Source organism: Schistocerca nitens, chromosome 8 (assembly GCF_023898315.1).
Source record: "Schistocerca nitens isolate TAMUIC-IGC-003100 chromosome 8, iqSchNite1.1, whole genome shotgun sequence".
Classification (NCBI taxonomy): Eukaryota; Metazoa; Arthropoda; class Insecta; order Orthoptera; family Acrididae; genus Schistocerca; species Schistocerca nitens.
The window spans coordinates 323,533,137-323,547,565 of NC_064621.1; positions in this window are offsets into that span (position 1 = coordinate 323,533,137).

A 14,429-nucleotide genomic window follows, 5' to 3' on the forward strand; every position below is an offset into this window, starting at 1 on the left:
ATAAGAAGGCAGTAAGCAATCACGTCGTCGAAAGCGAACACCCAACGCTGTAGAGAATGCTCGTGAATTTTACGGAAGATCTTGTTTCTAACCATCTTCTTAACATTTTACTGTATTTCACATTCGCTGCGCTGCTAAGACCTCTGTCCCAAAACTTCATCACGTGGTTTTTCCACGCATGTAAAGTAGTGATTATGCTTTACATTTAGACTACACAGCTATGTAAAGTATGGTAAACTATAATTTTTACACCAGTTTGTTAACGTAGGTTCAGTGTTTTATGAAAACAAAGTTTAAAATTCCGAAGTACTTCACGATAAGTGATTTAGTGTGACCTGTTGTTGTTGTTGTGGTCTTCAGTCTTGAGACTGGTTTGATGCAGCTCTCCATGCTACTCTATCCTGTGCAAGCTTCTTCATCTCCCAGTAGCTACTGCAACCTACATCCTTCTGAATCTGGTTAGTGTATTGGTCTCTTGGTCTCCCTCTACGATTTTTACCCTCCACGCTGCCCTCCAATGCTAAATTTGTGATCCCTTGATGCCTCAAAACATGTCCTACCAACTGATCCCTTCTTCTAGTCAAGTTGTGCCACAAACTCCTCTTCTCCCCAATCCTATTCAGTACCTCCTCATTAGTTATGTGATCTACCCATCTAATCTTCAGCATTCTTCTGTAGCACCACATTTCGAAAGCTTCTATTCTCTTCTTGTCCAAACTGGTTATCGTCCATGTTTCACTTCCATACATGGCTACACTCCATACAAATACTTTCAGAAACGACTTCCTGACACTTAAATCTATACTCGATGTTAACAAATTTCTCTTCTTCAGAAACGATTTCCTTGCCATTGCCAGTCTACATTTTATATCCTCTCTACTTCGACCATCATCAGTTATTTTACTCCCTAAATAGCAAAACTCCTTTACTACTTTAAGTATCTCATTTCCTAATCTAATCCCCTCAGCATCACCCGATTTAATTTGACTACATTCCATTATCCTCGTTTTGCTTTTGTTGATGTTCATCTTATATCCTCCTTTCAAGACACTGTCCATTCCGTTCAACTGCTCTTCCAAGTCCTTTGCTGTCTCTGACAGAATTACAATGTCATCGGCGAACCTCAAAGTTTTTACTTCTTCTCCATGAATTTTAATACCTACTCCGAATTTTTCTTTTGTCTCCTTTACTGCTTGCTCAATATACAGATTGAATAACATCGGGGAGAGGCTACAACCCTGTCTCACTCCTTTCCCAACCACTGCTTCCCTTTCATGCCCCTCGACTCTTGTAACTGCCATCTGGTTTCTGTACAAATTGTAAATAGCCTTTCGCTCCTTGTATTTTACCCCTGCCACCTTCAGAATTTGAAAGAGAGTATTCCAGTTAACGTTGTCAAAAGCTTTCTCTAAGTCTACAAATGTTAGAAACGTAGGTTTGCCTTTTCTTAATCTTTCTTCTAAGATAAGTCGTAAGGTTAGTATTGCCTCACGTGTTCCAACATTTCTACGGAATCCAAACTGATCTTCCCTGAGGTCCGCTTCTACCAGTTTTTCCATTCGTCTGTAAAGAATTCGCGTTGATATTTTGCAGCTGTGACTTATTAAACTGATAGTTCGGTAATTTTCACATCTGTCAACACCTGCTTTCTTCGGGATTGAAATTATTATAATCTTCTTGAAGTCTGTGGGTATTTCGCCTGTCTCATACATCTTGCTCACCAGATGGTAGAGTTTTGTCATGACTGGCTCTCCCAAGGCGATCAGTAGTTCTAATGGAATGTTGTCTACTCCCGGGGCGTTGTTTCGACTCAGGTCTTTCAGTGCTCTGTCAAACTCTTCACGCAGTATCTTATCTCCAATTTCATCTTCATCTACATCCTCTTCCATTTCCATAATACTGTCCTCAAGTTCATCGCCCTTGTATAAACCCTCTATATACTCCTTCCACCTTTCTGCCTTCCCTTATTTGCTTAGAACTGGGTTGCCATCTGAGCTCTTGATATTCATACAAGTGGTTCTCTTCTCTCCAAAGGTCTCTTTAATTTTCCTGTAGGCAGTATCTATCTTACCCCTAGTGAGACAAGCCTCTACATCCTTACATTTGTCCTCTAACCATCCCTGCTTAGCCATTTTGCACTTCCTATCGATCTCATTTTTGAGACGTTTGTATTCCTTTTTGCCTGCTTCATTTACTGCATTTTTATATTTTCTCCTTTCATCAATGAAATTCAGTATTTCTTCTGTTACCCAGGGATTTCTATTAGCCCTCGTCTTTTTACCTACTTGATCCTCTGCTGCCTTCACTACTTCATCCCTCAGAGCAACCCATTCTTCTTCTACTGTATTTCTTTCCCCCATTCCTGTCAATTGTTCCCTTATGCTCTCCCTGAAACTCTCTACAACCTCTGGTTTAGTCAGTTTATCCAGGTCCCATCTCCTTAAATTCCCACCTTTTTGCAGTTTCTTCAGTTTCCATCTGCAGTTCATAACCAATAGATTGTGGTCAGAGTCCACATCTGCCCCTGGAAATGTCTTACAATTTAAAACCTGGTTCCTAAATCTCTGTCTTACCATTATATAATCTATCTGATACCTTTTAGTATCTCCAGGTTTCTTCCAGGTATACAACCTTCTTTTATGATTCTTGAACCAAGTGTTAGCTATGATTAAGTCATGCTCTGTGCAAAATTCTACAAGGCGGCTTCCTCTTTCATTTCTTCCCCCCAATCCATATTCACCTACTATGTTTCCTTCTCTCCCTTTTCCTACTGACGAATTCCAGTCACCCATGACTATTAAATTTTCTTAATCTCTCCCTTCACTACTTGAATAATTTCATTTATCTCGTCATACATTTCATCAATTTCTTCATCATCTGCAGAGCTAGTTGGCATATAAACTTGTACTACTGTAGTAGGCATGGGCTTTGTGTCTATCTTGGCCACAATAATGCGTTCACTATGCTGTTTGTAGTAGCTAACCCGCATTCCTCTTTTTTTTATTCATTATTAAACCTACTCCTGCATTACCCCTATTTGACTTTGTATTTATAACCCTGTAATCACCTGACCAAAAGTCTTGTTCCTCCTGCCACCGAACTTCACTAATTCCCACTATATCTAACTTTAACCCATCCATTTCCCTTTTTAAATTTTCTAACCTACCTGCCCAATTAAGGGATCTGACATTCCACGCTCCGATCCGTAGAATGCCAGTTTTCTTTCTCCTGATAACGACGTCCTCTTGAGTAGTCCCCGCCCGGAGATCCGAATGGGGGACTATTTTACCTCCGGAATATTTTACCCAAGAGGACGCTATCATCATTTGATCATACAGTAAAGCTGCATGTCCTCGGGAAAAATTACGGCTGTAGTTTCCCCTTGCTTTCAGCCGTTCGCAGTACCAGCACAGCAACGCCGTTTTGGTTAATGTTACAAGGCCTGATCTGTCAATCATCCAGACTGTTGCCCCTGCAACTACTGAAAAGGCTGCTGCCCCTCTTCAGGAGCCACATGTTTGTCTGGCCTCTCAACAGATACCCCTCCGTTGTGGTTGCACCTACGGTACGGCCATGTGTATCGCTGAGGCACGCAAGCCTCCCCACCAACGGAAAGGTCCATGGTTCATGGGGGAAGAGTGTGACCTTATACTTGCAATTTTTTCTTTTTACGTTTATATGCCTCAAGATAAAATGGAATTCATTCTGATTTCCCCTCCCTCCATCGACTTCCCCCCCCCCCTTTACCCCCTCACCGGTCTGGGTCCTCCTTCCGCCCATCCGCCGCCGTGTCGCCTCTATAGTGCTGTTTTCGGTGGGTGTTCAGTGTTGTGCGTCCCCTGTAAGTGTTGCGAACAGCCACCGTCCTCTCGCCAGTTGTGCTTTTTATCTCGTGCGAACAGGAGCCAGACTGTCGCCATGTTTTTTAATCGTGCCTGTGTATTTACTATGTGGTTTAATCAGCATCACCGACAGTTAGTTTTTATATTTTCTGTAGGCTGCAGAGCGGCGTAATATGCTGCTGCGTGTCCCCCCCCCCCCACTCTCTGTGGGGGAAACGAAATCCAATAAAGAAAAAAAATTATTCTGATTGTTATTTGAATTCACTTTACTTTTATGTATATAATTTTTTTCTCTTAAACCAAACCTTTACATATGAGTAATACAAACAGATGTAATAGAACACTTGTCATAATGACTTTTTGAATTCGTGTGCCTCCAGACAATGCTGTACTTTATTATAATTACTATTTGAATACCCTGTGTTTTCATGTATAATTTTTTTATCTTAACCCAATCTTTGACATATGGACAATAAATAGGGGTCGTTAGATATCCAGTATGACGTAAACTAAGGTTAGCTGTATGGATCTATAAACAGTAGCACTAGTTGGACTAATGCTTGTACGTGATTACGTTAGATTGGAATATGTGCCTTTATAATTACTTTCAGTCTACAAGACTATTTCGGTCTCATAATCTGACATACTGCCGGGAGAGAGGAGTGCTGGCAACATGCCCCTCCATAGCGACATCCAGTGACGCCTATGGGCTAAGGATGACACGACGGCCGGTTGGTACTCATAGGCCTTCCGTGGCCTGTCTGAAAAGACGGTATGTAACTGCAAAATTGTAAATGTGTACAACTGCGTCATGGCTTATGATCAATGTGCTTTTTTTATGTCTGATACTTATTTTCTATTGAGGTCGTGGAGCAGAATCAGTCCCATGGAATCGAACGTAACTGTAGTTTGAGTTTTTCGTTTGATTTTTCCAGCTTTCCCAAACATCAGTGCCTGATCATATTTTTGCTTGAATTTTTATACATTTCATTCGTCCTATGTTTTCTGTTATCTGTCGAAGACTAGCCTTGAGTAAAAAAGACCTTGTATCCTGGAACCTTTCCACGTTATGTTTCCTACAGCTGCTGGCCTACACCTATATGAAGATATGACACCCTATACCGGAATATGTCCTATCCTATTGTATTGTCGCCTGAAATTTGCAAGGTTCTTAGCACTACTCTGTTCCATCCTACATTCCTTATGTGAATGTAGCTCTTCCTTTCCACATTCTGGTGGTAAATGAAATCTATTTTTAACGATTTTTCATCCATCCATTAATGCTCCACCCCCTCTCTCACTCTCCCCCCCCCCCCTCACTCCCCCATACATCTTAATAGCCACAATTCGGATTTAGCGTGTCTTAACTCTGCCTGAAGGCTACAAGTATTATCCTCTGTTACGTCGATTATCTAGTCTTTGTGGTATATTATACAGTTCCATTGAGGAGCCTCCCTGAGCATCGAATTAACCATCTCACTGCAATCGCCCTTGAGAAACTAAACAGTTTTCACAAAACATACCCAATCCTCATTCCCTACACCCACAGCATACACAACTTGTCACATATGGGAGATCAGTTTTATTTAGCTAACGGTATAGTTAGGTAAACAAAAGTAGTAGATATAATGAAACCGAAAAACAAATAAATAAAATAAATAAAACATAAACATTTAAAAATTGGGAGCGTTTCAGTATGAAATATTCGTCCTAGAAATACACGTGCTGGCTCAAGATGGGAACTTATTAACGTGATAGTCTCTGCCACGACAATTTTCACTCCTGCTGTAAATGACAATGTTGATACCACATGTTCCCAACGCGCTGTTACAAAACTGCACACATAGAAAAGCAGAAACTATGAATATTGAATATTCCGCCACAGGAGCAATAGCGGAAAATATCACTTATATATCAATGTTGTTTTTGTGGTTTTATTAATTGCTTGTTAAATTTAGATGAGAGAATAGTTCTCGGAAAATTTAATTTCAGTGACAAAAGGGAGATATGTACAGAAACTTAGTTCAGTTCAATATTTATGGTCATTCGTTTTACTGTAGAGCGTACGCTGGCAGTTACAGTGGCAGATGGCGATTCCCGTACGTCGTAAGAAAGTTTTAAATGAGACAGCGAAGTATAACCAGTGGTAGATAGCAAGAAACAGTTTCAGAAAACCGATGCTGCAGAGAACGATTATCCAGTCAGCATTTGACGTAACTTTAAATTACATATGGAAAAATTTTCAGTTCTTGACACAAAAGTTTCAGATTTGTGGATGAATATTCTATGGCATTTATGCTTGTTTACACCTGTACTTAGTTGATGTACACACCAGTAACAAGTCGATAGGTATCAGCGTCTGACAAGGCAGATTCAAGGTAAGTCACATGCTGCGTAATTCGGATGGAAAAAAAATCCTATTAAGAATTGTTAGTGGAGATGGTAACCAACCACAAATAACTCCATAAAGCTTTATTGTAACGCCGTTACCGCTTTCCTGGCCAAGAGAAGGCTACTAGTATCAAAAATTGACCTGAACTTGAGGAAGAAATTCTTGAGAATGTACGTTTGGAACACAGCATTGTATGGTAGTGACGCATGGACTAAGGGAAACCGGAAAAGAAGAGAATCGAAGCATCTGAGATGTGGTGCTACAGAAGGATATTCGAAATTGTTTGGACTAATAAGGTAAGGAATGAGGGGGTTATCCGGAAAATCGGGGAGGAAAGGAATATATGGAAAACCTAGGCAAGACGAAGTGACAGGATAGTAGAACATCTCTTAAAACATTACGGAATAACTTTTCTACGGTTCAGAAAACCACGTTCAGCCTATCATGTCCATCTTCAGGTGGCAACACTCTTCTAATTATAGTAATGTACCTATCGGAAAGGAGATAGTTCCCTCTCACGATCCCACTCAGGATCAGTTCAGGGAGTAGCCTCCCTGCTCCGTATCATCGTTTCTCATCTCCATATATCTCCATATCCAGATGTAACATATCCTAAAACCCTTACCCATCCAAACCTCTATTAGATCTTACGCAAATCACCTCCTCTTCTCAAACTGTATTGGATCTCCGTGAGAGTATATGGTCCAAGCTTTCCCGAAATGAAAATGTTGAACTTTAAAGCAAGCATGCACGCGGCAAACAGAGTTGGAGGCTGCTGTCAGTCAGCCCCATGGATTTTGTGAGGGGCAAAAATGCGACTGAGCAAACTGATCAAAAAAATAAACAAAAAGGAAATAGCTGCAGCATATTATACTCGCGCCATGAGGGTTGAAGGACATCCCGCCTGCCTGGAAGATGAATTGCTGAACTTCACGTGGGACGTACTCGCTGTAAGTGAGATGAGTCTAGAAGTCAAAGCAGCTACTCACAACGCCTGGGCTCCTATTTCAGAATAGCACGGATGTAAATACTACATTGCCATGTAGGTCTGCTAATTCACAACAGGACACCTAATCACCATGACCACTTCAATGTGATCTACGTGATCCCTTAATTGAGTACTAAGATTGGAAAGCAAATAACTTATGTCTTCACATATATATCGAGCTCAACTAATGGAGAGCCGGGAAAGTTCTACACATATCTGAGAAGAGCAAAGAATTCATAAAATACCATGTTCCTTAATACTTTTCAATTTTAATGCTGAAATAGGAGCAAGATCCTTAGAAGATGCTGCCTTCATTGGAACTCGTGGATGCAGAACGAGAAACCAGAGAGGACAAATGATTATGCATTTTCTTGAAAGAACGTTTATACCGTGTGGCCTCATTTTACTAGATAAATCTGAAAATCAAGTGGACTTGGAGAAGCTCTGACGGCACGATGAAGAATTAAATAGATTACATCCTCACATCAAACAAGCGAATGTGCTCAGACGTGTCAGTCATAAATCAGTTCAACGCAGATATCTGTTTATAGCCGGGATCTATATTAAGGCTCGACTCGAGAGAAACCGTACGTTGGAAAGAAAGACCCGATCCACAATAAATGAGCTGAAAGACAAACTAAAGGCGCTCAACGAATGCGTAGACAAGATACCAACTATAAAAAAAGTTAGGAGCAGTGGAACTGAACGAACGAACTTTGGACAAAAATTAAGTCTTCGAACAGCAGTAAGGAAAGTCAATACACTCCAATAATGGAAAAAATTTAACTTCAGCGTCGAAACACGATTGCGGAAGAAAGGAGAAACGCTGACACGGACTCACCCTAATACAGTCCGCCCCGATAGCTGAATGGTCAGCGTGACGGACTGCCGTCCTAAGGGGCCTGGGTTCGATTTCCGGCTGGGTCGGGGATTTTCTCCGCTCAGGGACTGGGTGTTGTGTTGTCTTCATACACATTTCACCCCCATCCGGTGCGCTTGCCGACCACTGAGGCACCGAATGTGATAAGACCTGCACTAAGGCGGCCGGACCTGCCCCGTTAGGGGCCTACCGGCCAATGACGCCAAACGCTCATTTTCATTTACGCTAATACAAAAACGTCAAGAAGGCACTCATAAGAGGTCAGAGACAACAAAATACAAGACTGATAAATGAGACTTTCAAAAAACCCTTTGAACACGCATGTTCTTCGTTCCAAACAATAAAAAGGCAAAATAGTCATCCACAAAATTTGGAATAGTTGAGGAGACGTTGTTACTGAAAGAGAACGAAATTATAAAAACTGCAGAGCACTTTTATCGGAAGCTCTTCAGTCAATTAGTAACAATCCACAGCCCGCATAATTACTGATGAAGATCTATGATGAATGTGAGGTCGGAAGAGCTAGAACCTATCGAAACGAATGAATTGGAAAGAGCTGTGAAACAATTCAATAACTGCAACGTGCCAGGAGAAGATTAGGTTACGAAAGCGATGCTTAAAACTGGAGCACGAAAAATGTAAGAAGCACCTCTAACTCTATTACATATATATCTCGAGGAAGGGAACATTCAAGAGTCATGGGAAAATACGGAAGTCGTTCTCCTCTTCATAATGTCACAGCAGGATTATCGAGAAGTGCAGGCTTAAAATGCTTTTATCAATTTTATACAAGCTCCGAACTAAATTCGTTATTAACCACTTGAATCACGAATTTGACTTTTTAAAGCCAGTCGAAAAGGTGGGAATCATCAATTGTTTCTACACAACCGTTGAATATGTTCAAGCCGGACGCACACAAATCGATAAGTGCACGAGTATATCGCACGACTAATATCCCGCTTCACGTGGCCTTCACAGGCGTTCGACACGACCGAAACCTGGGCGCTGTTGAGGCCGATGTATAGAAGCGCATTGATCACAAATATACCAACATAATCATTAACATTGACGAGAACGTCACTTAACATGTGAAAATAACGGAAGACTGGATCGCTTGAAAGGTTCACGTGGGAAGATGCACCGGACAAGCACCTGACTCTGCCATTTAGGCTCTGGAGGATGCGTTTATCCTGAGTTAGGGATCAACAGAAATGGAAAACGTCTTAACCATCCTTGCTTTGTGGGGGTGCTAAAGAGGACAGTTAAGACCTTTTCATATTTAGCATCCACACAAATAAACTGTCAACAATGATGCGAGAACTCGAAGGTGCTTCCTAAACTGTAGACCTTAAAATTTAACTTTAAAATCCAAGGAGTAGTAACTAAATACAATTCTCTGGAACATAAAATCCAACTAAGAGAGATCACAATACAGCACAGGTCCCGCAGCGAATTGGCCTCACCTGGATGACATTCGGAACCGTTGGCTACATTCTCCGTAAACCGACAACCCCTATAGACTTAAAGAGGAAGGTTTGTACACTGGCAACGAAATACCGGCCCGAAAGTAGGGTACTTACAATAAGCAGCACAAATCGACTCCGGATGGCAATAGAAGAGCCCACTGCTTTTTCTACTCTATATAAATGCAGGCAATCTGAGGCGCAGTCTTGGACTGCTTGCATATGATGCTGTCATTTACCGTCTAGTAATGACAACAGAACATCAAAACCAATTATAAAATGATTTAGACAAGATATCTGTGGTGTACGAAAGGTGGCAACTAACTCAAAATAATGAAAAGTCTGAGGTCATTCACGTAAGTACTAAAAGGAATTCGTCACATTACCGGATGAGTCTCAAAAATCTAAAGGCTAACACTTCAGATAAACACCTAGGCATAACAATTACGAACATCTTAAACTGGAACGATCACGTAGGTAATGCAGTGGAGAGGGCGAACCAGAGTCTGCGTTCTATTGGTAGAAAGAAGATGCAGCAGGTCTCTTAAAGACTGCCTACATTAAGCTTGTCCGTCCTCTGCTACAGTATTACTGTGCGGTATGAGGTCCTTACCAGATAGAATGGACGGAGGACATCGAAGAAATTCAAAGAAGGGGACTCGGTTTTTATTATCGCATTACAGGAGAGTGTGATGGATAGGATACGCAGTCTTCAGCTTGAAGGTGTTTCTCGTTGCGGTGACATCTTTTCAAAAAAATGGTTAAAATGGCTCTGAGCAGTATGCGACTTAACTTCTGAGGTCATCAGTCGCCTATAACTTAGAACTAATTAAACCTAAGTAACCTAAGGGCATCACACACATCCATGCCCGAGGCAGGATGCGAACCTGCGACCGTAGCAGACATATTTTCACAAAATTTCGATCTCCGTTTCTTTCCTCCAAATGTGAAAATATTTTTTGACGCCCACCTGCGTAGGGAGACATGAGCATTATAATAAAAGAAGAGCAATCAGAGACGGGAAGATTTATGTGTTTGTTTCTCCCTTGCGAGAAATATAGTGAAAATTGTTTGGTGTATCTTCTACTAGGCGCTAAAGTATGAACTGCAGAGTAATCGTGTAAATTAAATATAGATACAGAATACTTGGACCGAACCTGGTAGACAAGAGAAAGAAAGAAGAGATAATGAAATGACGTCATCGAGCGGAGAGCGAGACTGAACTGGTGATGCGCAGAACACGTGGCCGGGAACAACTTCAAATCGACTAAAACACTTGATGCAGTGGTGTCCGTGGACGGCAGAGTGAAATGTCAGACCACGCATCAGAGATTGACGTGGAAATATTTGGAAGACCCTATGACCCGGAGTGGATATCCAGTCTCAATAAGAAGAAGAACAAAATGCAGATTCGTCAGCAGCATGTGATCCGCCCGTGAAGCTTGTTCCAGTGGATGGTGTTTTGTCTCGTCTAGGCTCTTATGCGTCATCAGGAAAATGTACAAAGTGTGTCAACAGTATATACTTAAGAAATGCATCACTGAGGCAGTCAGATGTTTCACAATATTCCCCACGTAAGTACAGCGTCGGACATAATTTTGAACTCCGTAACAGATTTTCCACTGACAATTGTGTTTTACGCTATCTTTCCGCAGACAGCTTTCGTGTTTCAAATCGTATCTTACTGAGGGATACACATTTTACAATTAACAGTGTACTGCAGTAGTCATGCCTATTTTTAATGAAAGAATTAACGGCCATTGTATGAGAATCTGTAAGTGTTTCTCTCACAGCATCTGTCTTGATGATTCAAGTTAATTAGATGATGATCAGTTCGGGTATAGAAAGCGCAAGGCAGAAGAGAGACAGCAATGACTACGCTTTTTAGAGGAAAGAAAACTTAACAAAGGTCACGCCACTTTGTAGGATTTGTCGACCTAGAAAAACCGTTTGATGAGAATAAATGGTGCGATGTGTTTGAAATGCTCGGAAAAATAGATATAACCGAAAAGACGGGTACTTTGCAACGTGTATAAGACCCAAGGCGGAAAAATAATAATCTAAGAATTACAGGAATAAAATAAAAGTTCACGAGTAGGACTGAAATTCAGGATGAAACGACATCAGTGACGAGATATCATGATGATATTTATACTCTCAGTACGTGTGAGGAAGAAATGGAAGACGTGCTGAATGGGAGGGTGAAAGGTGCAAGTTATGGAATGGCAGTGAAACGAATAAGAACAAAAAAATGAGGAGTGGAAGGAATTATGTTAGCGATAAGTTTAACGTCTTTAATTTCGACTAGGAAATGGATAAACTTTAGGAATTCTGATATCTCGGAAGGGAAATAACATAAATCATGTATGCAGCAAGGGGAATATAAAACGAGAAGTAACGCCAATAAAGAGAGCATTTCTGCCCATAATAAGTCTACCCGAATCAAACATCGATTTAATGTAAGGAATAAATTTCTGCGAATATACGTCTCAAACACATCATTGTCTGGAAGTGAATCATGGAAAAGCAGAAACGAAGAGAGTGGGAACTTTTTAGACGTGGTGCTATTGAAGGATGTTAAAAATTAGGAATGGTAAGATATGAAATGAGGAGATTCCCCGTATATCAGTGCACTAGTGTATGGGTGTTTCACATTTGAGCCAGTATATGATGTAGGGTACTTTTTTTCGAAATGCTGTCTTATTTTCGTACGTGTTATTTACACCTTGTATTCACAGATAACAACGTTCTTCTAAAGATTATTTACAGGTTTATTCACAGAAAACACTATCCTTTCAACGACAGAAGAATGTGGATCAATATTATATGCCTATGATCTTTGCATAATCATGGAATATGCAACATAGACCTACAACATACGCTGTTCGTCTTAGACCACCAGTCAACCAGTAACTTGTTTTCAGACCATATTCATTGCACGTGGAACGACTGTATAGATTTTCATACTGTGGCTTAATTCCTCTATGATTGGAGATATGTCTGCTACCTGTTATCCACAAATTTTTCTGATTTTGCACTTACCTGTAAGCTAGGGCACCCAGTTCAATAGATCCTGACGATGACTTTACTTAACAAAGACTAATTATACCCAACATTAGGTAGTATTATATTTATTTTCTGGGAGGGTCAGCCCAGAGCAAAACGCCCATTTTCTGTTCTTTTTATTTCCCAGATATGTTTCGTTGAAGTTTCAGCATCATCTGTGGGTTTTTTACTGTCTTCACACGAAGCAGGAAAAATGTTCTTTACTGCTTGTACACATATTAAATTTGAGTTTTTAAGACAGTACTTGTTGTTGTTGTGGTCTTCAGTCCTGAGACTGGTTTGATGCAGCTCTCCATGCTACTCTATCCTGTGCAAGCTTCTTCATCTCCCAGTACCTACTGCAACGTACATCCTTCTGAATCTGCTTAGTGTATGCATCTCTTGGTCTCCCCCTACGATTTTTACCCTCCACGCTGCCCTCCAATACTAAATTGGTGATCCCTTGATGCCTCAGAACATGTCCTACCAACCGATCCCTTCTTCTGGTCAAGTTGTGCCACAAACTCCTCTTCTCCCCAATCCTGTTCAGTACCTCCTCATTAGTTATGTGATCTACCCATCTAATCTTCAGCATTCTTCTGTAGCACCACATTTCGAAAGCTTCTATTCTCTTCTTGTCCAAACTATTTATCGTCCATGTTTCACTTCCATACATGGCTACACTCCATACAAATACTTTCAGAAAAGACTTCCTGACACTTAAATCTATACTCGATGTTAACCAATTTCTCTTCTTCAGAAACACTTTCCTTGCCATTGCCAGTCTACATTTTATATCCTCTCTACTTCGACCATCATCAGTTATTTTGCTCCCCAAATAGCAAAACTCCTTTACTACTTTAAGTGTCTCATTTCCTAATCTAATACCCTCAACATCACCCGACTTAATTCGACTACATTCCATTATCCTTGTTTTGCTTTTGTTGATGTTCATCTTATATCCTCCCTTCAAGACACCATCCATTCCATTCAACTGCTCTTCCAAGTCCTTTGCTGTCTCTGACAGAATTACAATGTCATCGGCGAACCTCAAAGTTTTTATTTCTTCTCCATGGATTTTAATACCTACTCCTAATTTTTCTTTTGTTTCCTTTACTGCTTGCTCAATATACAGATTGAATAACATCGGGGAGAGGCTACAACCCTGTCTTACTCCCTTCCCAACCACTGCTTCCCTTTCATACCCCTCGACTCTTATAACTGCCATCTGGTTTCTGTACAAATTGTAAATAGCCTTTCGCTCCCTGTATTTTACCCCTGCCACCTTTAGAATTTGAAAGAGAGTATTCCAGTCAACATTGTCAAAAGCTTTCTCTAAGTCTACAAATGCTAGAAACGTAGGTTTGCCTTTCCTTAATCTTTCTTCTAAGATAAGTCGTAAGGTCAGTATTGCCTCACGTGTTCCAGTATTTCTACGGAATCCAAACTGATCTTCCCCGAGGTCGGCTTCTACTAGTTTTTCCATACGTCTGTAAAGGATTCGTGTTAGTATTTTGCAGCTGTGGCTTATTAAACTGATTGTTCGGTAATTCTCACATCTGTCAACACCTGCTTTCTTTGGGATTGGAATTATTATATTCTTCTTGAAGTCTGAGGGTATTTCGCCTGTTTCATACATCTTGCTCACCAGATGGTAGAGTTTTGTCAGGACTGGCTCTCCCAAGGCCGACAGTAGTTCCAATGGAATGTTGTCTACTCCGGGGGCCTTGTTTCGACTCAGGTCTTTCAGTGCTCTGTCAAACTCTTCACGTAGTATCGTATCTCCCATTTCATCTTCATCTACATCCTCTTCCATTTC